Source organism: Acomys russatus, chromosome 30 (genome assembly GCF_903995435.1).
Source record: "Acomys russatus chromosome 30, mAcoRus1.1, whole genome shotgun sequence".
NCBI classification, from domain to species: domain Eukaryota; kingdom Metazoa; phylum Chordata; class Mammalia; order Rodentia; family Muridae; genus Acomys; species Acomys russatus.
Genome location: NC_067166.1, coordinates 202,223 through 228,030, shown reverse-complemented (window position 1 = coordinate 228,030; position 25,808 = coordinate 202,223). Strand labels below are relative to the sequence as shown.

The following is a 25,808-nucleotide window of genomic DNA, read 5'->3' as shown; positions in this document are numbered from 1 at the left end:
TGAGTAAGTATGAGGAGAGGAGCTTGGATCCCCAGCACAAACATATAGAAGCCAGGCCTCCCTGTAACCCGGCTTCTGAAGGTGAAGACAGAAAATCCCAAGCAAGCTGGCCAACTAAACTAGGTGAATCAGCAAGCTTTGGTTTTAGTGAGAGATCCACCTCAATATATAGGGTGGTAAGCCATTGGGAAAGGAAGGTCCTGGACATCAACCTATTATTGCTGTATGTGTACATGCACTCACACACATGTGACACATATGCATATCACACAATATACAAATCATAAAAAGTAATGAGTGGATGTAACTTCTATGAAGTAAATGTTGAATAACCTTGTTAACTTTTTGAGAACATACATTCTATGGGAGAGAAAAAGTAATTCATTTTTCTATTATGACAAAGTAGTTTAGTCTATATTTAAATTAATGAAGTAAGTAGGATCTGAAAAGCTTTATTTCACTTGCATCTTTGGGGGTATAAAAGAAATATACACAAATATCTTCACAACAATATTATTGAGATATAACCATTCACATCAAGGAAGTGGTATTAGATGTCACTAAGGTTCATTTAAGAAGTGACCTCATGATTCTCTTAGGTGTTTAAGAAAATTCGCAGAAAATGTGAGTTGAGAAACACAAATTAAACAAACATCAGAAGGAAAAACAAGGTGAACACAAGGAAACTAAATAAGTCCTGTAATTCCAATTTCATTGCTAGACACAGTCTCTGACCTGGGTTAGAAACAAGAAGGTTGCAGGGCTTCTCATGTCAGGACCATGAATACCTCATCTGCGACAGGACCGAGCAATCGCCCATTAGAGGAACCACAGCCATAAACCTTGAGAATCGTGAAGAAAACGTGCCAAGGATTTGCCTCTGTTAGCTATCCTTCTCAAACAGTTCCTACCATCTCTCTCCTCACAGGTGGTGTCCCCACTGTCCTCAATAACTAATTCTTCATGAGTTTCTTTCCCTGCTTGCATGCCCCCTTCCACAGAAAGAGACCTCTCGTGCCACAAATAGAATCAGGAGCAAAACCACACAGACCCATCCTTGTGGTGCTGGCCGAGCACGGGAGAAAGCAAACATTAATCAAATAATTTTACAGATAAACAGAATTATGTCAGTGGTAACTATCTCGGAGAGAATTTTCAAGGCACTATGGAAACACAGGAAAAGGGAATAGATACAGTTCTATCATGACTAGTCAGGGAAGCCCTCTGCAAGACAATGCCAAGTGAACTGACAGTCGTGATGGAAGGAGGCCACGGTGAGGAACAGATGCTGAGTTTTCAACCCTGAAAAATGATAAACACAGTCATGGTGAAAAGGAAGGATTATGACATAAATTAGAAAATTGTAGACAAAATGTCAGATCCTGGTGAGTTTAGGAAAAAATAGGATAAAGGTTAAGACCACTATGAAGGAACTCAGTATTTTTGTACTGATAATGAACAAACAAAATGAGTCTGCATTTGGAGAAGGGTTGGAGAAAGGCCAATCTTGTGGACAGGCAGCAATGGAGGAGAGGAGAAATGTGACCAAAGCATGCACAGTCTGCATTTGGAGAAGGGTTGGAGAAAGGCCAATCTTGTGGACAGGCAGCAATGGAGGAGAGGAGAAATATGACCAAAGCATGCACAGTCTGCATTTGGAGAAGGGTTGGAGAAAGGCCAATCTTGTGGACAGGCAGCAATGGAGGAGAGGAGAAATATGACCAAAGCATGCACAGTCTGCATTTGGAGAAGGGTTGGAGAAAGGCCAATCTTGTGGACAGGCAGCAATGGAGGAGAGGAGAAATATGACCAAAGCATGCACAGTCTGCATTTGGAGAAGGGTTAGAGAAAGGCCAATCTTGTGGACAGGCAGCAATGGAGGAGAGGAGAAATATGACCAAAGCATGCACCATGCCAAGGGAGTTCATATCCTTTCGCTCCACCTCAGCAGCTTTGCTCTCTTTGAACAGAACATGCCCCTTGCTCCTCAGGGCTGCTCTTCTCTTCATGGCAAAGAAGAAAAATTGCCCATCCCAGGATTCCCAGATATTAGGAGACCCAACCAGGCTTCAATCACCCAAATCACGGTTAATGAGGGGATTTTTTTTCCTGCTGAGGACCTAAGGCATATTTAGTAACACAAGAGTCTTTTGTGTTCCTTGAATTATATTGGATAAGCACTTACAAGGCCATGTGAAAAAACTGCATTGGAGCCCATATCATTACAGTTCTTATTAATTATGCAGTTCTTAATTATAAACAATGACTATTTTCTTACTTGCTTACTTACTTACTAAATTAGAATTATTAAATAGCCTTCATTATTTCACGTTTGATTTCTTCTAGACTACTACTCTACCAATGATATTCATAGACTCAACACCCTACAGATAAAAAAAAATGTTAACAGACAAATGGCTGTAATCAAGTCATGAACCTATGTAAGTAAAAGGTAAACCCTTTCAGAGAGGAATATGACCCGCCAAAATAAAATATATAATCTATTATAAATATATTATAATTTTAATATGTTAAAATATATTACAAATATGTGTTTTTAATATATATAATATATGAATGTACACACACACACAATATTCTGCAACCTAGGAAGTCTAGAGTCCAGGATCAGAATATCAGCTAATTAAGTCCCTGTGTAGGATTATTTTCTAGTCTGAACGCATAGTGTACTGTGTGATGGAGAGATTCCTTTCCCCTTCTTATAATGGTAGTGACAGAACCCAACAACTCCTTAACCTTCATCACATTACTTTATGAAACTGGGATTTTAGAGAAAATTCTGGGACAGTGCAAACATTCTGTCCGTAGCCCATGGCTAGAAAGTACTGAAAGCCAAAATGTGTATAATGGGCTCAAAAGCCTATGGTGGATTTGCCTCTCATCCAGCCCCTCTGATAATGAGGAGTACAGCACTTCCAGTCCTTAGAACGAGACCACCATTGTCATGCTAGCAAATGAAAAATGCCTCATGGAGTCTGTAGCCCACCTAGCAGACACAGACACAAGCACTTTTCACACACACCCTGCTAGCATGAGCTTATCCATCTTCCAGTTTCTTGAGCTCATCACATTTGCCTCCTTTACAGCCTCAGTACACGGACCTGATTGAAAGCCACCCCATATACAGTACGGCATCCCGTTTGAGTTTTATATCAGGCAGCATTTTTAAATTTCTTTTTTATTAAATATTATTTTATTTTTTACGTATACGTTTATATTATCACACATATATACATATGTGTTTATGTGTATGAGTTATATAAATGTTACATCCATAGTTTTGGCTACTCGTATGTGGCAACTTGAAGAAAACATCTTTCCTATCTTGGAGCGTCTAAAATTCTAAATGTAAATCAGTATCACATCTCTTCATTATCAACTTAAAACAAATTTTAGTAAAGCCCTATAAGTAACACCTACCATTTAAAACTGAACTGTAAACATGGAAATGGTTAACTACTACTTAGATGCTGCTAAATATTGTCCCTAAAAGCGATCTTTGATGATGTGATTTGTCTAAGATCTTGAATTTTGCGTCATGTTTGGTCTATTATGTGTTACTGGAGATTGCATTAAAACCTTCTCTTTAAAGCTGACGTTTTTATTAATTGGTTTGGAACAGAAAGGAGATAAAATTTTGTGTCAGTAAGTGACTTTTGAAATACTTAAAATTATTTTGAAAAGAATATAAAACTCAACAACTTATTAAGTTATAGAGACATTCTTATGTTTATAAATACATAATATGTTATATTCTATACATGTGTAAAATGATTATACTAGAAAGGAATTCTTTCAATTTTCCTGTTTTATAAATCTTTGCATAGAATAGATATAAATTTCAGAATATCGTTGGCCATTTTTGTAAGATTAAGTGTTGATAAATATTGAGTTACAGTTTTCTCTTAGAGTTTAAAAACAGCATTCTGTGAAAAAGCTGTTTTAAAATACTTATTTTGTCTCACAATATAAAAGACAAACAAGTTTGTTGGTAGCTGATGTATTTATGGAGATTACATCCACTGCCCTCTTCTGTTCCTGCCATCATGTTGAATTTCCCACATGAATATTTAGCTCTAGTTACACTAAGAACACATCCTCCACACATGTTTATGTGTACATAAGCCTACATACATGTAGGTTTATATAACACACACACAGACATACATTACACACACACACACACACACACACACACACACACACACTACACACATACACACACACACACATACACTACACACTTACCCTAGGACTAGTACCTAAGAAGAAAGTGGATCTTTAAAAATTTTTTTGTATGTTTTAAAATGCAGCAGTTTTTGTTATAAAATTAATACATAGTTAAAACAGGCACACCTTCCTGCCTCCACAATAATGCCTAAAAGCCTCAACAAATAAATTATTTAGTGGGGAGACATGGTAACCCGAGTTCCCCTTGTGTACCCAACAAATCTTTTACTGACAAGTTAGCATGAGCTAAGCAGGAGGAACATTATGTCCCACTATTGCAGAGAATGAGGAGACGCATTAGTGATGTGTCAGCACCCAAAGAGCAGATTGGCTTCAAGGGCAATTAACCTCCTACTTTGTTATTTAATTATTCCTTTATTTTTTTCAGACTGAAAAGAGCTTGGTAGAAGTTAACTAGAGAGATGCAGAAGGCAGCTTTGCTGGGGACCAGTGGGGTAATGAAATATGTTGTCAGCATACATTTTAAAGAGGAAAAAATTCAGGCACCTATTATCAAGCTAGAGAAAGTAAAATAAATAAATCTTATGACTACAATATACCCACTCTTGTGGTTTCTCTCTAAAATGCTCTCCATGGGCTCGTGTTTTGAACACGTGCTCTCTTGTTTGCAGCACAATTTTCAAAGCTGTGGGGTGTTAGGGAGGAGGCCTGTGGCTGACAGAAGTAGCTCACCAGGAGCAGGGTCTTGGAGGTCTATCCCAGACCCTGGTTCCGCCCTATTTTCTGGCTCCCTAGTCAGCTGCAGTCTCTGACACATACTCCTGCTGCCTTGAACTTCACCATTCCTTTGTCCTATGATAGATGGCAACCCTATAAAACTGTGAGTCAAAATAAACGCTTCTCCTGTTAAGTCAGTTTGGTCACAGCAACACAAAAGGTAAGTTAATACATCCACTTAAATCCCACAGCAGGTAACTGGCAGTAAAACACATGCTAGTCTCCTCCACTCAGACCCTTGCTCTTGGTAGACGAAGAGCTAGAGTGAAAGTCACAGGAAAACCTGAATCATCCTGCAGAAGATGGGAAGAGTACAAATCCTCTAACAAGTTTTTTTTTTTCTTTCAGGGTAAGGAAATCACTTCCCAATTAACGATTCGGCTTCCACACAGGAAAGGATGAAAATGCAAATCTGTGGAGAAGCCTCATTAAACATCCTGAAAAAGGAATTAGAGCTCCTCCAGCCCCCCCCCCCCCAGTCATATGCACCCTTCCTTTACCCAAGGCCACGTGGAGCTCTGCTGCTAACGAGCTGCAACTCTCTTTCCACTGCGCCCTGGGGTTTTTCCACTTTTAAAGACCAATTTCCCATTAACTTCATATAGCAATCATCAAACAGTGGTGACCATTGTTTGTTTCTCATTCTTTTCTTTCTTTGTATTTGAAGAGAAGCAATTCACATTATTTAAGACTTGATCATCTAGTTTATTTTTAGAAATGGTGTCTTCAGGGGCCAGGATGGCAATTCCAGGGAACAAAAAGGACCAGGCAGAGACAAGTTCATTCCCTTGACTTCTCACCACTCAAGAATATGTATAATTATTGCCTAATCATTAATGTTTTCAAGTGAAGTGAAAAAAAGTGTGTGTGTGTGTGTGTGTGTGTGTGTGTGTGTTCAATGAACTTAAGAATGTTTAAGTATCATACCTAAACACAGCGAACACTCTCCTGCAGATTTCAACTGAAAGCTCTTATCATATTTGGTCATTTTTAACCCTGACTTAAGAAGGAATAAATACCTGGGAGTTTATAAACATTCCTACCAGCCTCTTTCCTCCAACATAAATTCTGATTAATTTGGTCAATGATAAAGTGATTTAAATGGACAGAGAAATTTAGAGGCCATTAACCTAATTCATCAACAATCCAGATAAGGAAATTGTGGCCCAGAGATTGCAGCCGCCCACTGTCTCGGGAGGAAGAGACTGTAGATCCCATCTGACCTCTGACGTCTTTACTGTGCACGTTATTAAAAAGCAGTGATGTGTACGCTACTCTTTACCAAGGCACAGAAGCTGAGTCTTCAGTATATACAGACTATTGAATAATTTACTGTAACAAGTGCCCTTTTAATGTTAGAGTCTTTTCTTCTAAGTCAAGTGACTGTCATAACATGAACATTAGGTTGTGACCTCCAAAGACAAAGGAATTATCTCACCCACACCAGTGCTCATGCTATTACCTCAGGAAATATTCACTGGTCAGTGAGTAGTTACTTTACAAGTTTTTCAAAGTTCTATTACAATATATATTGGGAATAAGTTTCTATAAGCTCAAAAAAAAAAAAAAAATCAACCACACACAGACTTTCAGTGAATAGATCCAAGAAGAGGAAATAGGTGAGGCGATCTCAGATGATGAACGGAAAGGAGCCACTTAGATCGCTGAGAACAGACAGCCCATAAGTAGCAAAAGAAGAAATAACAAAACTTGCTATTCACAAGAACAAATTTCAGTAAGTTTTAGGCTTCCTTTTCCTAGCAACAACACAAAAAAGAAAAGGCAATTCATTTCATGTTGATATCATCACTGTCAGTAGCTTGAAGTATTTATTTTCTTGGGTGCTGAACCCTTGCCAATAACATTGGCCATAGCATGAGTTTCTGTCTGATTTCTTAGGTAAATGTGGCACGGAACTACTCTATTGCCTTGTCTTGTCTACGCTTTACACATTCCTGTTCTCTCACTAAATGCAGACTGTCCTCAGACCTTTTTTCCAGGAAAATGTTCAGTAGTCTATATGAATGAAAGTTTCAAGTCCAGTTCACTGGTAGAGAGGCTATACAATGTATGTGCATCTAAAAGGACATTGTGAGAAACGCTAGGCTTCCTTTCATACTATGAACATGTTGGCAAGATCCTACTCACTATGGAAGATTAAGACAAGTTATTTGAGACGCCTTTATCAAATACCTCTCCTTATGGTCCAAGTATTCACTCAGAAGAGGAGGTGGAAGCATTATAAGAGCTATGACTTTCAGGAAATAGCATCTTCAAGGCACAACAGGGCTGAGGCCCTTTAGAACTCACATGGCTGTACATGACCTGTACCAGTTCAAGCTGGACAGAATCCCGGCATGGAGAAGGGGAAGTGGGACACAGTCCCGCCCCTAACCAAAAGGTATTTGCAGTCAGTAACTGCTAGGAGAGGAAAAACACATTTTCTCCAATGGAGTGATACTGGGTGTGTCAACCACACTGCAGGGCAGGCCCCAGGCCCAGGAAGAGCTCCACAATACAAAACAAACTCCATGGGTTTGTGTGTGTGTGTGTGTGTGTGTGTGTGTGTGTGTGTTCGCGCGCGCGCACGTGCTTCGTTTGTTTTGTTTGGGTATTTTTTGGCTTTGGGGTTTTGTGGGATTTGTGTTACTTGTTTTTTGGTTTTAGTTTAGTTTTTTTTCTGAGAGAGAGAGAGAGAGACAGAGACAGAGACAGAGACAGAGAAAGAAGAGAGAGAGAAAGAGAGAGAGAGAGAGAGACAGACAGACAGACAGAGACAGAGACAGACAGAGAGAGCATGAAGTTGAGTGGGTAGGAAGGAGGGAAGACCAGGGAAGACCAGGAAAGAGTTGAGAAATGAGGAGTCTGGTTAAAACATATGTATGAAAAATTAATAAAAAATATATTATATAATAAGTTATTACTCATTTGGTTTATTAAAATGCTTTTTCCTGTCAATCAATAAAATGCAAGAATTGCTCTTTTGATGCGTGAGTCCTTTCTAAAATATCAAATATGATCCGGTCATTCACCCATGTAAAAAGTGCTGGCCACAGGTATCTGCTGATCCCTAGATAAAGACCAGGGTGCTCTTGGGTAGGTAGAGCACATGACCCCTGCCTGCCTTTCTCACCTCAAGCCATTTCATTTCTCTAACTCACAATCCTCTTTTATATTGCTGCAACTTTAAGAATCACAATTCCCTCTTCTGGTTGATGACCCCACACAGAACTTTCTGGCATCACTCAGAGGTGTCATTACAAACCTATAATGCCGGCCCTGGGAAGACTGAGTCATGGACAGCATGGACCACATAGTGAGATCCTATTTTGAAAAGTAAAAATGAGTCAAACAGCAATAATAAGAAACTGTAACTTTCACGACCCAGATCATGTGTCCCTTCTTCGGGGATGCCATCTACCACTCTTTTTGATGTGGTGAGTCTTTGCTGTCTCCTCAACTCTCTGGTCTCCCATTGTGTTACACTATGAGTGTATTCATGGTTATTCCCCAGAGCCCATATCTGATCTTCATTACATCCTTAGTGCAGACCCCACACAGGCGCTCAACGTGAAGATGCAGAGTTCAAATAACTGTTGCTGCATAGAAGAGGACAAAGATGGGTTTTCCGGGTGGTTCCAATTCTCATGGGTGCTATGGCTTCTATCTACAGAGAGTGAGTTAGAGTTTTCAGCTGTTTAATTCTTAATGTTCTGGCTTTAACTTCACATTTATAAATTGCTCCATCTTCCTTGAGAAACAGGGACTTCGTAAAGTTACTAAATGCAAAGACCCATCAGCCACAGGTAAGGAATGAAAAACATATTTAAACAAACAAACAAAATTTGCTTCTGTGGTCACTGTACCCTGAGCTTGTCAAACATTTCTTATCTTCTGTAGTGCATGACTTATCAGTAAATGGTGATTGAAAGAGATGTACTCTAAGATACAGGAAAACCAGCATTTCTATTCTCAGTCACTCTGAATAATAAACAAGAACTACCCATATCGGCTTCATGAATGAATTCCTTGGTTCCTTTAATCACTATGTCACTATATTAAAAAAGTCATTTGTATGTATTTTTTAAGAGACAAGTCAACACTCATCAGTATAAGAGAATATTCCACATTCAGTATGTATACATATATGTGAACCAATTAATATATATCTCCTTCTATTCTTTACAGAGAGTCCATCTTGGGATGAGCTTAGAATACTGTATTTCTGTGTTTCATAAAAAGCCTTGGACTCAAGATCTAAAGATGTGAATGAAACCCAAGTCATTCATTAAACAGCAAGTGGTTATAAAGCAGAATTGATGCAATTTTCAAAGCAAAGAAAACCAAGAAATGCTTTAACTTATGAGCCTTCAAGACCCCATTGAAAAGCTGAGGAAAGCCACCACAGAAGAGGTTAAAGTTTAACTTTGCTTTACATACCCTAAAGTCATGCAAAGTACAATCTTGCTCCTGACAATTTCAAATTGTGAGTGGTGAACAACCAAATAAAGTAGTTCCCAAGATTTCTCACAAAGGAAAATTTTAGTTTAACAGGCTATCCTCAGAAATGCTGTTTTTAATAGCCTGCCTTTTGGAATCATGAATTTCAGACAGATATATTTATTTACTCTTTCCCTGTGTGTATGCCTGTGGGGATGTGAGAAGAAGCCAGAGAACAACTTGCAGGAGTTGGTTATCTCCTTCCACCACGAGGAGCACAAATTGGATTTAGTTTCTCAGGATTCACGAAGAACCTTTACCTACTTAGCCATCCAGATGGCCTGAAATCATAGATTTTTAAGAAATTATCCTTTGACTTACAAAATCCAAGTTCCAAAGAAGTCTCCAACCATTGCACCACTGTGTTCTCTGTGCAGACTATGTATTACCTCAGTGTTGTAGCTTTTTTTTTTTATTTCCTTAAAAGCCTCATTTTTGCTTTGTCAATGTGTTAAAATGTTAAGTTTAGTGACGTTAAGGTAATTTCTTTTTATGGAGATGACTAAGGCATCATTACGTTGTGTTAGCTATGTATTAGTCCATAAAAAAATTAACATCTTTTAAATGTTAACTTAAACAGCAATTTAAAGCAACTGGCATTTGTTAATGTACAGAGTAGGAATAGGGTCTAGAGGCAGCTTAAGTGGATAATGTTAGTTTATGGTCTTTCATGAGGTTACAGTCAAATTTTTATTGGGGGAGGGACTTCACCTCCATGTTTACTGTGGTAGTTTGATGAGAATAACCTCCATAAGGGCATATGCTTGAATATTTGATTCCCAGTTAGTGGAACTATTCAGGAAGGATTATGAGGTGTGGCTTTGCTGGAGGACGTACCATATTTGGAGTGGGCTTTGAAGCTGCAAGAGGCTTGTTCCATTTCTAGTTAGCTCTCTCTGCCTTCTGCTTGCCTTAGAGATGTGAGCTCTTGGCTGTCACTCCAGTGTCATGGCTGCATACCCCATTCGTGCCTGACCATTGCTACCATATTCCCCATTGTGATGGTAATGGATTCTTACCCCTGGTATGGTAAGCCCCAAATAAACCCTTCTATCTGAAAGCTGTCTGGGTCATGATGTCTTATGATAGCAATAGAGAAGTAACTAACACGCTTACTCTCATGGTTGCTGTCAGCTGTCCAGTGTCACATGGACTACTAAGCTGACAGTTTTAGCTCCTGATTCCGTGTTGGCTGCTGGGAATTCACTGGTTCTTGCTCATGTGGTGTCTCCAGAGGACAGTCAAAACAATGTCTGTTTTCCCCCAACGTGATTTTCCAAAAAGTATAGGAGACAGATCAGCAAAATCAGAAGTCACAGTGCCTAGGAATGACTCAGTCTCCCAAGTTGTACATATTCACCTCCACTTTAGTGCAGTCATTAGCAATATGTCATATAAGTTCAGCCCACACCAAAGGGATGAAATGAAACCACACATCTTGAAAGTAGAAATGCCAAGGGACACTACCTGGCATTTGCTAGAAAAATGGAGGTTAGATGCATTTGGAATTAGAAAGATTTGCACTTGAATCTTGACTGTATTGCAGCCATCTGTCATCATTTTAACAAATTAGCTTCTTGTTGTCATAGTTTTCTTTATTGTTTAATCTTATAGCTCATGGGGTATGGGCTGGGAATAAGCCACTTAATATGAAAAGTGATATTGGTATAGCAGTGATCTATAAGAAGAGCTTCCTTAGAACACTGGCTACATAGCCATGGCTCTTTAAGCAAATGATTTATATGTATGCTAAATCAAGAATACATAGTCATTTGCCTTGTAAATGCTTACAGGATAGCAGTCACAAGAGTAAACCTGAAGTTTAGACAGAGAAAGTCCAATGTGAAATTTCCCCTCTAGAAATTGGAGTCTTCCCTAGATAGAAGCTGAAAGAGAAGCAGCTTACACACACAGACACACACACACAGACACACACATACACAAATTACACTCAAGACTTTAAATTAGATTTTTATAATTGCATATTTTGTTTATATTTGTATAATTTTGTTTATATTTGTGTGTGTGTGCGTGCGCGTGCGTGCACGCACGCATGCCATGTGTGTGTTACTTAGAGAATAGCTTTCAGGAGTGAATTTTTCAGGAGTGAATTTTTTCCTTCTACGTTATTGAGAGGGTCTCTCAATACTGCCTCCTTTACATACATTGCACACTCCAGGACAGCTGGCTTGTGAGTTTTGGTGTGGTTCTTCTGTCTGTGGCTCCTATCTCGCTATTAGGAGTGTGAATATTACAAATGTGTGAGCACACTGACATTTTAGAAAAATAAGTTTTTATCATTTTTTTATTCATGGGTGTTGTGCCTACATGTCTATGTAACACATGTGCCAAAAATAGCATAGAAGAGGTCTGGGATCCCCAGGAACTGGAGTTACAGAAGGCTATGATTGCCATGTGGTGCTGGGAGATTGAACCTGGGTCTTCTGGCTGAGAACAATGCCAATTTAATGTAGCCATTTAAGTAAAAATAACAACCACATATATGTGTTCTGAAAGACAACGGTTTTTCTCCTTTAAAAATGATCAATGTTTTATATATTGAAGTATACAAAGGGTCACCTCTTAGTCAGTATCTACTCATCCCTCCACAGAAAAAAAAAAAAAAAAAAAAAAAAGTCCATTTTACATGACTTTCTATTTATATCTTAAAAATTAGATATCTTTCCAAGTCAATAATTTGTGTTTTACATAGATTTTATGTTATTAGATACTAACTCTAGACTTTCAGCAACTTGTAATCAAGACAAAAATAAACAAAACCCCTTAAAGCTCATTCTTTTCTCAATTTAGAGTTAGTGGTTAGAGGAAGTTTAGTGTTGGTTAGCCTCGATATGCATGTTGTTTATCTTCCCCGAGTCAATGCTCAAATAATTTACAAGAACTCATATTTCTCAACTTCATGCCCCAAGTTCCAACTCAACAGAGGGTAATTTGTAGATGGAGCACTGCAAATATAAAGATTACTCAAAGAGGGCATTGAGTGTTCTACATCCCTCATCTGACAGCTCAAGAAGGAAATAGCCAGGAACTATAGAAAGATAGGGAAAAAATGGCCAACTGTTTGGATTCAGACATACTATAAAATAACAAAACTTTTTGAATTATAACATTCAATATCCTGCCCTGAAGACACTAGCTTTCATGTCTTCTGTTGGTCTGTGTCACAACATTACTTACTAATGAGTGGAGTATGACTGACTTTCTAAAGAGCTCTGTTGTCAATTTATGTGCAAGCCAACATATTAAAAAGTAACAAGTTTTACAAGCATAAGGTTAAAACACTTCTCAAACTCAAGGCTGGCTCTTAATTCAATTTCCGGTTGCAGTTTGATAATATATAACTTTAAAACACTTCACTTCTAGTCAAAGTCCACACACAGAGAAGAGTGGAAGTAACTAAATATAGTATTAACAGTAGAATTTTAAAAAGATGTCTTAGCTTTAGCTGTTACTTACTGTGAGTCACTGGACAAGAAACTTAACTGACTTTCATTTTTTTCATCTGTCAGAGATAGTAGAAGCATCTTAGGGATAGCAGGAATCAAGCATGGCGAAACTAGGAGGCTTCTGGAACTTATCTGACAGTATTATATTAATTTTGTTTTTAAATTTACCACATATTAATAAATTAGATAATATCAATGATGAATTGTGCCAAGAAATAAAACATGATCAAATAAAATCTTGACCTACTTAGGAGAAGTTACTCTAGTTGGAGTCCGAGAAGCGTTTCCTGAGACAGAGATGGTGGGTTAGAAGGAGAAGAAGACCAGCCTCGTGGGTAGAGGAATCTATGCACACTTTGTTACTTTGTTAAAATCCTTCCTCTGAGTGGGGCCTGGTGGTGCACACCTTTAATTCCAGCACTCCAGAGGCAGAGGCAGGTGGATTGCTGTGAGTTCGAAGCCAGCCTGGTCTACAAAGCAAGTCTAGGACAGCCAAGGTCACACAGAGAAGAAACCCTGTCTTGAAAAACTTAAATAAATAAATAAACTTTAAAAACTTCTTCCTCTACACTCCTTCATTGCTGGTGGGAATGCAAACTAGTACAGCCACTTTGGAAATCTATCTGGTGCTATCTCAGAAAAATGGGAATAGGGCTTCCTCAAGACCCAGCTATCCCACTCCTTGGAATATACCCAGAAGATGCTCCAGCACACAACAAGAAAATTTGCTCAACCATGTTCATAGCAGCCTTATTCATAATAGCCAGAACATGGAAACAGCCTAAGTGTCCCTCAGTAGAAGAGTGGATAAAGAAACTGTGGTACATATACACTATGGAATACTACTCAGCTATTAAAAACAAGGAATTCCCGAAATTTGTGGATAAATGGATTGAGCTAGAAATGATCATAATGAGTGAGTTAACCCAGAAGCAGAAAGAATCAAATGGTATATACTCACTTATATCTGCATACTAGCCCAAGGGGCATGTCCCACGAAAGCCTTCACTTACCAGGAAACTGGGACAGAGGGGAAGGCATCCTATTGGGACTCTAAATGAGAGACGCATGGGAGAACAGCAAAATAAAAGGATCCAGAGGGTCCTAGAAATCTACAAGTAGAACAATATGATAGGCAGATTTGGGCCCAGGGGTCCCGCTCAAACTAAGGCACCAGCCAAGGACAATACAGGAGGTAAACTTTAAACCCCTTCCCAGATCTAGCCAATGGTCAGAATATTCTCCACAGTTGAGTGGAGAGTGTGATACGACTTTCTCACGTACTCTGGTGCCTCACATTTGACCATGTCCCCTGGAGGGGGAGACCTGGTGGCACTCAGAGGAAGGACAGCAAGTAGCCAAGAAGAGACTTGATACCCTATGAGAATATATAGGGGGACGTAATCCCCCTCAGGAACAGTCATAGGGGAGGGGAATAATGGGAAAATGGGGGGGGGGGAGGAATGGGAGGATACAAGGGATGGGATAAACATTGAGATGTAACAAGAATAAATTAATAAAAAAAAAAAAAAAAAAAAAAAAACTTCTTCCTCTGATAGCAGGCTACCAAGAAGAGACTTGGTACCCTATAAGCATACACAGGGGGAGGAAGTCCCCCTCAGTCACAGTCATAGGGGAGGGAAGTAGGGGGTAAGTGGGAGGGAGGGAGGAATGGGAGGATACGAGGGGTGGGATAACAAATGAGATATAATATGAATGAATTAATAATAATAATAATAATAATAATAATAATAATAATAATAATCCTTCCTCTACCATCCTTGCCTTTTCCATAGTAAACCCAAGTTGGCCTGACAAGTACATAGTCTCTCCACTCCCAAAGTATATTTAAAATAGGAGAGCTTTTGGTTGAAGGTGCATTCATAGCTTACGTAAAGACAGGATATAGCATTAATGATTGCTGAAGTTTACTAGTCAGTACCTGGGACTCAAAATTCTATTCTCATTACTTTACACTTAAACTTTCCCATAGCCCAAAGCTGATCTGGAAAACATGCCATTTTATAGAGGGCCCATTTCTTTGTCTTTGACTAGGCTATGCCACGTGTGTGAGGAGTTAAAATCAAATGTTTAAAAAATGAGTCTGAACACATGTAACTGATGGGCAGCTTGGTCTTCATGTGGGTCCCCTAGCAAGTGGAGTGGGGGGCGCCTCTGACATGGACTCAGTTACTTGCTTTTAGATCTCTTGCCCCTAGCTGGGTTGCCTTGTCTGGCTAAGTGGAAAAGGATGTGCTTAGTCTTGATGTGACTGGATCAACCCACTTAGCCTATTATGGGTTGGGAGGGCTCCCATTTTCTAAAGGGAGGGGGAGAGGGAGAGGAGGGAATGTGGAACCAGGAGGACAGAAGGGAGGGGTGTGCTTCGGATGTGAAGTGAATAAATAAAATTTTAAGAAGAGCCTGAAAATGATTTTTATCCATATAAGTGTAAATCAGTAGTGTCCAGCAGAAAGGACAGACCTGTTTTAGCAGATTCATTTCAGTATTCTTTTACTATACACAGGGTTAATTTCTCTCCCTTGAAATGTTTATTTTTCTCATATTCACTCACTAATGAATATCTATGTTATATTATGTGTTCTTTTTGCAATTGTGGGAGAGTTATTTATTTAATTTTTAGACAATTCCTCTTTAATAAATAATTTTAAATAATCCTTATAATGGGAAATTGTGTGCCTCTTTGTTCATATAGGAATATTTCAATGTCAAAAATTAAAAGTCTTATGTTTTTGTGTGTGGATTCCCCAGGTTCCTGCATTTTACACTGTATTGCCATAAGTGATTCTTTACCCAGGAATGTCCTTACCATAACCATTACCACTCCACTGGCCAGTTTTCAGTCATCCCTTAACCTTCTGAAAGCATCTCCTTGCTTAGGGAGGATCTCCACCATTGGCAGACACACATCTCCCTGAGACACACATGCATCAAGAATGATTTTTGCAGTATAGCAACAGCTTAGGCAAAGATGTCATGGGAAGCTAATCTCTGATGAACAGTGGTGCTTTTTGGAGAAGAGAGATTTCAATAGTTCAGGACAAATGAGCACTTCAGGAACTCATTAAAGCCCTAATTTAGTTGTCTTGGATAAGGAGGAATACTTAAACACACACACACACACACACACGCACACGCACACGCACACACACACGCACACACACACACACTAGTATCAAGTGGGCATATGCAGTGAAGATTCTAAGTCTTCAGTCTTCACAGGGTATTATGGGAAGTGATCTCTCTCTGCTGAGCCCAATGTGTTATCAGGCACTGCTTCCACTCAATTAAATTAAAGAAGCCGTGTGAAGTAAGGACGAGGGCCACTGATTTTTAACCTGCTCAGATTCATAAAGAAAGTCAATAAAAATAGGCAGAGCTGGATCCAAATCAGCAAGCCAGACCTCTGTGATTTCAAAGTCGACTTCATGTCTCATGTAGAATACCAAACTATCTTTAGGCTGCCACAATAGCTGGCACCTCACAGGCATCTGCCAACTAAAATTTATGGCAAATCTGCGTGTGTTCCCAGTGGAAAGAATTGTTGGTCAAGTACATCAGGTGTCTCAGTCACAACCCAGCCACTTGGATGGGTAACCCAACTGTCACTCTTCCATATGAATGGCATAGACAAACATATTTGTTGTAGCCAGAATGTGTTCCCTAAGGGTTTATGTGTTGAAATCCAATCTTCGTGAGGTACTGAAAGGGCAGAAAGTTGATCTAAGTATGATGCTTCCAGAGGAGGACTTTGGGAGGTTGTTGGAGTTAGATAAGATCATCAGGGTGGACCGCTTATGACCAAGTAGTTATGGCTTTGCAAGAGGAGAGGAAAGGACCAAGCAGCACACACATTCATGCTCCCTGCCTCCTGCTATGTAACACCTCGCCCTGACTACAAACTGTTAGTAGTATGGCAGTATTCATATGTGGCCTGTCATCTGTAGACATTCAGAATTGTTAGGTAAAATAAGCCTATTTTCTACATTATTGACCCAGCAAGTAGTGTTATGTTGTTAACAATGGAAAACACACTAAGAAAAAGGTATTCCATTTTCACACTTTATGTTAACAGGAGCTAACAAAATATAACAGAGTCTAGCAGAATGGGAGAATTGAGTTACAAATATGTCACTCTCCCATTGTAGGAGCTCCTATTTTCATCTTTATATAAAGTATGTTCTACTTAGAAGATTTTTATAGAGATCTCCTGACATTGAGGAGATATAAATCTTTCCTGAAAGAATTGTTTTTGTCTCACAAAAATTAAGTAACCCGGAATTAAAAACATATAACTCTTTTAAGCTTTCATAATAAATATATTTCCAAATGCCTCCTACATTGCCCAGCATAGAGGCAGAATTTAGAGTGATTGGCTCATGCCCTTAAGGTCTGGAAATTCTCAAGGTTATATCCAACCAGGTGTTAGGATTAGTGTGGGATAGGGAAATGGAAGTGGGTAGCATTCCTCAGACTCTTCCTTTTTAAGGCTTGTTTAATATCATATTCTTAAAGAGAAATCTTGCTATCAGTATCATTAATAGACATCTTAGAATAGTACTATGAGAATAAATGTTGAAATTGAATTTATATAACATTTGAGAAACAGAAGTATGCAGGAATACCATGCAGTAACTACTCAGTCCACCAACAAGCCCTGGGCTCAACTTGGTATCCTGAGTACTCAACCCAAGAGATGAGCATGTATATATACACTATCTGTAGGTGCAGGAAGAGCTCCTGTTATGTGACACATCCACTGGTAAGTTCTACCAGGTCATCTTCCACCAATAACCCTAAGGAGCTTTGAGTATACTTCTTGGTTCTCATTTCCCAAATTCCAGGCATAAAGAATCTTAAATCCTTTGTACATAAGAAAAGAAATTACTACATTATAAGACCTGCCTCAGGAGCTACTTTGTTTATTGTGTCATCTCTTCATATCCTTCAGCCTAAATTAATACCCTGTCTCACAAAAATTATATAATTTGTAGCTTATTACTCTTTATTCAACTCAGTTATCAGTTGTTCCATAATATCACTGCATACATTAATAATGTTGCATTCCTAAATTTAATGCTGGGTCCAAATTGAAGAGTAAGGCAGTATACTGCTTTTATATTCCCAATGTTTAGCACATTCCTAAGGACACATTAATGGCTTGGTAAATACATGCTCTTTTTTTGATTCTTCATAGGAAGACCAAAAAGATACCACTGGTTTGGCCAAACTTGCCTCCTGTTGGGGGAGGGACTTATTTATTCAGTATCTTTCCCCAAGTAGCTCTAAAATAACTTTTCAGATGATAAAAATCTTGTAGAAATGCTCAACTTTACATAATCAAACTTAAAACATCATGGCTGTGATAAGGGTATATGAAGGAAGATCTAGCCTAATTAGGGCTAAGTGGGGCCTGGAAAGATTTCTCAGCAACTAAGAGCACTTGTCCTCTTCCAGAGGACCTGGCAACCGTATGGGAGCCACAGCTGGCTGTAACTCCAGTTGAGAGGTGACTTCTTCTTCAGGTCTCTGTGGGCATCAGGTATCCATATGGTGTACAGTCTTACATGCAGGCAAGACACCCATATACATAAAATATTTTAATAAAAAGACATTATAATCATATAATGCCTCTGTATTGCTTGAACTTGTAGAAGTTTCAAAGGTTGTGGGCAGGATTAACTTTGGGATGATTGTCATTAAGTGCCATTATTCAAGTAAGGAACTAAAACAAATTGCATGATGTGCCTAGATCACAGTCACCATCATTGTCTACATCTTTTTGCCCCCAGACTATGCCCCAAGTCTCTTATTAACCCTTTGATTGCTCAATATGTCTTCCTACCACTAAGGCAAAGTCATCAATGGAATATTCATTGAGCATCTATAAAAAGTAAGATATCTCTTGGGCAACATTTTTCAGAAAGATAAGATACTACACTGCTAATATGAGAGATGTCATTCCTCATTATTCTCTGGCTTTCACCTTAATATTTTTATATACTCAATATAAACATGGCATATTTTTTCACCTATCAACACCTTGCTGAGGGATTCTGCATTTTTCTCTGTCCTTATGGGAAGAAGACATCAAAAAGCCTTTATTTCTGAGGACTCTTTATAATTTCTCATTCATCTATTCTTTATGAGGCAATTTTTTATTTGTTTTCCAGGCTAGAAAGCACATAGTTTGAAGGTCTCCAGAAAGAAAATTGCAGGGTGAATTAAGATCCTGAGTAATCGTGCTGCCCAAGAATAAAGTCGGCTTTCTGACAAATAGAAAGCAAATTTTAAGTTTGAGTTTCTCATAGCCATCATCAAAGTCCAAATGGGCTTACATCATCAGCTATCACACTAGCTGAAAGCAAGTGAGGGACCTGATTTTGACTCTGCTCTGCAGTGGCTACAGTCGATTTTCCATTGCAATGACAATACTAGAGGAGACAAGTGGACATGGTTCTTTTTTTGTTTTGTTTTGGTTTTTGTTTGTTTGTTTTAATTTTTATTGAAAAATAAAATCATTCATAATACATCTCAATTGCTACCCCATCCCGTGCATCCTCCCATTCCTCCCGCCCTCCCGCTTTCACCCCATTCCCCTTCCCTATGACTGATGGGGACCTCCTCCCCTTGAATATGATGCTAGGTTATCAAGTTTCTTCTTGGTAGTCTGCTATCGTTCCTCCGAGTGCCACTGGGCCTCCCCATCAAGGGGACATGGCCAAATAAGAGGCACCAGAGTTCGTGTGAAAGTCAGTCCCCAGTCTCCACTTAACTGTGGAGAATATTCTGCCCCTTGGCTGGGTCTGGGTAGGGGTTTGATGATGACTGCATATATTGTCCTTGGTTGATGCCATAGATCGAGCAGAACTCCTGGGCCCAGAACTTCCCATCATAGTGTTCTTCTTGTAGGTTTCTAGGACCCTCTAGATCCATCTATTTCCCTATCTCCTATATTTCTCCCACCTTCGGATGTCCTCACCACTATCCCATTTTCCTGGTAAGTGAAGACTTTCATGAGACATACCCCTTGGTCTAGTGGTGGACATGATTCTTAATGCAGTAAGTACATTTTGAAGCAAAATAATAAGATTTTTTTCCTTTGGACAATGAACTATCATAAGTCTTCTATACATTAGAAGGAAAAAAACGCCTATATTAAGATTTTTGAATGAAAAAAATTTTTAAATATTTTCTTTTATTAAATAAATAATCTAGTACTATGCCAAAATGTGATTTATTTTCTAAAGTAATAAAGAAGCTATCAAATAGTTATTGTACCAAGCATGTATATGCAGCACTGTAAGTTATTCCCTGCTTAAAAGGTCATAAAAATACACCTTCAATTTGTAAAACCTTTGTATGTTCCAATGTTGAAGGAAGTTTTTGGTTTTTTTTTTTTCAAGAAATTTTCCACCACCTCTGCTGGGTTCCTAACATACAGTCTTCTCACTATGATATCTTTTTAACTTAGACCCAACCACACAGGTAGAGGCTTGCTATATCAACACATTTATAACTTGATAAACACACTTCATTGGTATCAGGATCATAGTCATCTAAAGAAATGATATCATTATCATCCACCATGAATAAGTCCCATAGGAAGACACACTTGTGGCCAATTCTGAGCAGATGGCAAGGAGAATTCATATCCTGTTAAGAACTCCTGGACAGCAAACCAATTGCAGTAAACCATAGATGCTAAAGACCTTGTGCAGAAATACAAGGTAATTATTATTATTTTCTTAGAAGAGAAAAATAAGTTTCAGAAGAACTGATCATCATATAAGTGGTAAATTCCCAGTCAATGAGCCTTAAAGTATTTGCTTTTCTTAACCACACCCTTTCCACACTTAAGCCAGCTTTCCTGCCTCAAATTAAGGTAGCAGCACACAACATTTATCTATTTCAAGGCCACACATACTGCAGGATATGGGGACCTAATTTCATGCGGATGTTGGAATATACTTTCTAATGGAAATTGAGCACTTTTGAGTTGACTGCAACATTAGCAAGCCATTTACCTCCTGAGTAAAAAGGCAGGTTGTTGATTTAGTTGTGTCCTCTACTTGGAACTCAAATCCTTGTTGCTGAAGGGAGCATTTCTGTCTGATGTACTTTCACCTCATTTGGGGCCAGATGGCACACTCTCTGGGACTTGGGCAGAACAAGCCTTCAATAAACGTTTGATTGCTACTAGTGAGTCATGTTCATGGAAGCAGACACAATAAGGCGCATGAAAGAAATACATCATAGTCAGAACCTGTCTATAACATGCAGCTGCAACTTGCTTATCTCCAGAAAATTCTAATTCTGTAATTTCCTTGGTAGATGCTCTTTGATAGGGAGAAAAAGTTATCTACAGAGCACATAAAACTATATTTATCTCAATTATTATGCTTTGCATGAATTTATAGCAAGTTCAGGCTTGAAAAACCCATGAAGCTGTCACCACATTGACTACAGATACGTAATCTGAAAAAGGTGCATTGTTATCCTCCTTACAGGTTTGAAATCTGCCAATGGCATAATGGAATGGCTAAGAAAACACCATCAATATTAAGCTGTCTTTACAGATACAGAATGCACAGAACTGAGATGTCCTCATCTGTGTTTTAGGCAATAGATATTAGTTAGGGGAAGAGAGTGGAGAACTTGAAGCATATATTTCATGGCAGAGAAAGATACAGTGCCATGGTGGGCAAGAAAGACCTCTGGGGCAGGCAAGAAGAATTTAGAAAAAAGACCACAGGGGTTTCAAATATAGAAAGATTTCTATAGCATAGAAAAAAAAATTAGATTCAACTGAAGAGTGAAAAAATAGGGTTTTGTTTGTTTAAGCTGACTTAGTACAAGGCTGAATTTTCTCCAAAGAAAGTTCTAGAATGGACTGGCCAGTAAGAAAGTGATATTTCAATTTTTTATTTCCAGGAGGCAATAGAGTAGATATTGAAGCGGAGATTTCTACACTACATAAAGTTACCATTTAAGTAGTTATCAAGCTAAGCAACTGTGCTAATGGGTATAATATTGTCACTGTAGATGTTCCAGATTGGGGGAAAAAAATCACTTCTAAAAAGGATATCCTTCCTCGTTTACACAACTGGCTGAAGGTTGGCTTCAGGCTTATCAAACTCAATTCTCATAATTCAAGGTGTAAACGCTCATATTATTCCAATCACTACTACATCAGGGTAGTTTCCTCCCCAATCCCCTCTTCCTAGGGCCCTACACTAAGTGCTCATCCTCTGCTACACCCAGGCTCCTTTTGCAAAGACAATGTGTAAGCCACACACCAAAAAGGAGAAGTATTTCCATTATTGACGTACTTTAAACATTCAGTCTTTAATAGCAACCACACATTGCTTTTGGCTAAGACTGAGTGTAAAGCAACCACATCTCCAAAATTATATCATTTTCTGGTGAAAAGAGTGAAGATGTATAACCCTCAGGTTAGTATATTTGTATAGAGCCCATGCCTTTCTTAAAAGCTAAACAGTCCAGTGTCCCACATTCTTTCTGTATCACTCAGATTTATTTGTACATTAACAATGCTTACCAGCAGATAGCCAAAAAGGCTGGCCAACCTGGACCAACTTCAAGATTTGTTTCCACACTGGGGTGTTTCATGCACTTGGCAGAAGCAGGCTGCAACTGCAGCTTCATTTATTACATTGTGCTATAAACATTATGTCCTGAACTAACAAGACACTCCACATGACAGTCCCATACGTTACCAAGCATTGTAAACATCTGCTAACACAGGCGCCAGAGATAGCATAGTCAAGGCCTGCTGTGTCCATTTGAAAGTGGTTTATGAGGTGTAGTGTACTGTTTAAAAGCGAAAAATCAAAAAACACAGCTGCAAACTCCAACTAAAACAAATATTTGCCAGGCAAAAGTTAGGCTCACTTTTTAAAAAATATGCAGTAATGTCGTCAACTGGTTGCTGCATTTACAGAGTTTCATGTCACACCTTTGTTCATTAAGCACTGGCTTTCCATGGTATTTAGGAGACCAAAACTGTGGTCTCACTGTGATCTATAATTTTCTCTAAACTAATATGAAGCCAGAAGTTTATATGGGTGCAAGAAGGTAATGAAGATTAGACAGGGCTTCTAAAGCTACAAATAAGAATTTCCCAGAGACTCTTGGCTAACATGTACCCTTCTAGCCCATCCAGAGCTCTATTTGGCATCTAATCCCAGAACAGAGCTTTGCTTTTGTCAATAGGAAAGATAATTTTTAGCTACAGCACACCACACACACACACACACACACACACACACACACTGGTACTCTGTTTTCTGATATTCTATTTTAATATGTGGAAATATTTCAGTAGCTGTCACCTCCAGAATAAAAGGGCACCTTGTATGAGCCATGGAGAAAGCGGCCTGGAGCACCAGTTGCACTACGCATCCAGTTCCTGTAGAAAGAGGTAAGCACTGTCTCAGCCACTAATCCCCTGGACCCAAATGGCAGCACCCTGGAGGCACACAGACCCATAGCCAATCTGTCCCCAGCTCTCAGTTTCTGTAACCACAGATGTACACATCTCCTAGACACTCAAATGCCCCCTTTCACTCAGCTTCTCTGACAACTCCAGAAAGCATCATTTGCGGTCCTCGGACCTTCCAAGGCAGGTGAATTAAAGTCCAGGAAATATATTCCTATTTAGGAACTGCTTTGTCTTCCCAGCTCTCTGGCTTCCCATTGCATTCCCCAGTGTCCCTCCAAGATCTCCTGGAGACACAAACAGCAGGGAGTCTCCCTATGATTTCTTTCTCCCTCTCCCTGCCTTGGCTCGGGAGACCAACACACCTCTCACACAGCACACACATGCTGCACACCCCTTCAGCACACACGCCAGGGCCAGACCATGGAACCCTGCAGCCTGGTCCCAGCAGACCTACTCCTTGGTGCTATATATAAAGTCCTTGCCTAGAAATAGATTTCCCCACGCACCCACAAATGGATAGCCCTGTTAGGCACCCACTGCATGCAGCCAGCTCTCTCCCTCCAGACACACTTCCTACCACACTCACCCGCTCAACCCTCAAGACTCTGCAGTTCTATCGGAACTTTGAGCCTGGTCGATTTCACAAGCACGAGTGTGTCCAAAGCTGGGACAGTTTGGCTTGCCACAGTTTCCACCCACCCCAGTTCATGGAGACTGGTGGCGGTGACTCTACTGACTCCAACTCCTCTGCCTTCAGCACAGAGTTGCAGCTAGCACAGAGGCGCGGAGGCAGCGCGCTGCAGGGGTCGCGCGCGCGCTCACCGCCCACCCTCCGGAGTCCCTCTGGTCATTCCACCCGCGAACCCGCTTCAGATAGCATCAGCAGCCTTTACAGTCCCTGCCCCAGTTTGGCAGGCTGACAATGACAAACAAACACCCTGGCGAAAGTTTTAAGACTAACAAAACTGTTTTAGGAGGAAACCTCTCCTTTGCACCTCACACCCTGGTTGCAGCAGGCTCCAGGTTGAAAAGGTTTGCCTGGCGCCCCCAATTCCTTGTCGCCCCATCAACTTTCAGCTTTACACAGCACCAAGAGCAACACACACCACACACACACACACACACACACACACACACACACACACACACACACTTCCAAGACACGGATCTGGTTACACTAACCCATGAGCAGAAAACAACTTTTAAGAAGGGAATACAGTCCACCTCAAACTTGTCAGAAAATTTTCTGGGCAAATGCATAAAAGTGATCCCCATTTTCATAAGCAGTTGGCATGCCTGGGTCTACTCCCAGGTCTGCCGGCACAAAGTGGGAGAAAAAAATGCTGGGGCTCCTGGAGTGCCCCTCCAGTACCTCAGAGCTTCGCTTCAGGAGACAGACCGCCGGTTTGCGTCCTCGTGGGGGCCGCTGGCGCCTAGGCCTCAGGCTCGCGTGACCCTAGCCCGGGGTCCCCGCGGCTGCCGGGGCTCAGCAGCAGCCGTCGCCGCCACTGCCGCTGTAGCAGCCGCCTCCGCCAGTGCCGCCGCTCCCTAGACCGCCTCCCCTTCCCATGGCTGCACCCTGCTTGGCAGCTCGTGGCTGTCAGGCTTGTGGGAGGAGGAAGGGGGCGGGGTGAAGCGGGAAGGGAGGAGGGGAGGGGAGGGGAGAAGAGGGAGGGGAGCGGTGGGAAAAGGCCGCTGGAGTTCAGGTCAGCGAGGAGCCTGCGCTGCCTGGATACAAGCTGCCCAAGCGAAGGGCTGCAGGAGTTGAGGGCGGCCGGCTCAGGAGCGGAGGCGGGGAGGCCTAGAGCCGCCTTGCTACTCTTTCTGCGGGGTAGGCAAGAGGCTTTCTGGCAAGGAGTTAAGAGTTAGTGCGTGTCACTTTCAACTGGGCGACGGGGCTCCTCCTAGAGGAAGATATTGGTAGTGCGTGAGATTTCTCTCTGTGTCTACCAGGTTTCCCCCAAAGAATGCAAGATCTACAAGTCCTCAACCACAGGCAATGCGTTCAAAAGAGAGGAGTGCACCTCCTGCGGGCACCAGAAAAAAACAAAACAAAACAACAACAACAACAAAAACTTGGGACATGTGAAGAGTCCACCTGACATTACCAGTTCAGTCGGCTACGATTTTCAAACTCTCTTGCTCACTAGTATATAAAGGACCTTCCCAACCCGGGAAGTTAAAAAAACGGACACAAAGTGGGTAATTTACCAAGAATGCATGCATGTTTTCAGAGAGCTATCTTAGTACAGGGCACGGGTCTTCAGGGAGAGCTGGGACAGAGCCCTGCCTGTGGTTTGTCCTTGTTTGTGACCTAGGGAAAGACACAGTTCATTCATCAGACAGGGCCTCTTGGTTCCTCAATC

At 40.3% G+C, this 25,808-nt stretch overlaps 1 protein-coding gene across 1 annotated transcript in view; it reads right to left on the bottom strand.

Annotated features, from left to right (window-relative positions):
- The window catches only part of Ghr (growth hormone receptor), a 243,728-nt gene extending 218,681 nt beyond the window's left edge, over positions 1–25,047 (bottom strand). Inside the window, 1 exon segment of the mRNA XM_051172293.1 lies at positions 24,815–25,047. The gene's annotated coding sequence lies outside the window, so the exon portion shown is untranslated.
- Between the last annotated feature and the right edge of the window lie 761 nt (positions 25,048–25,808).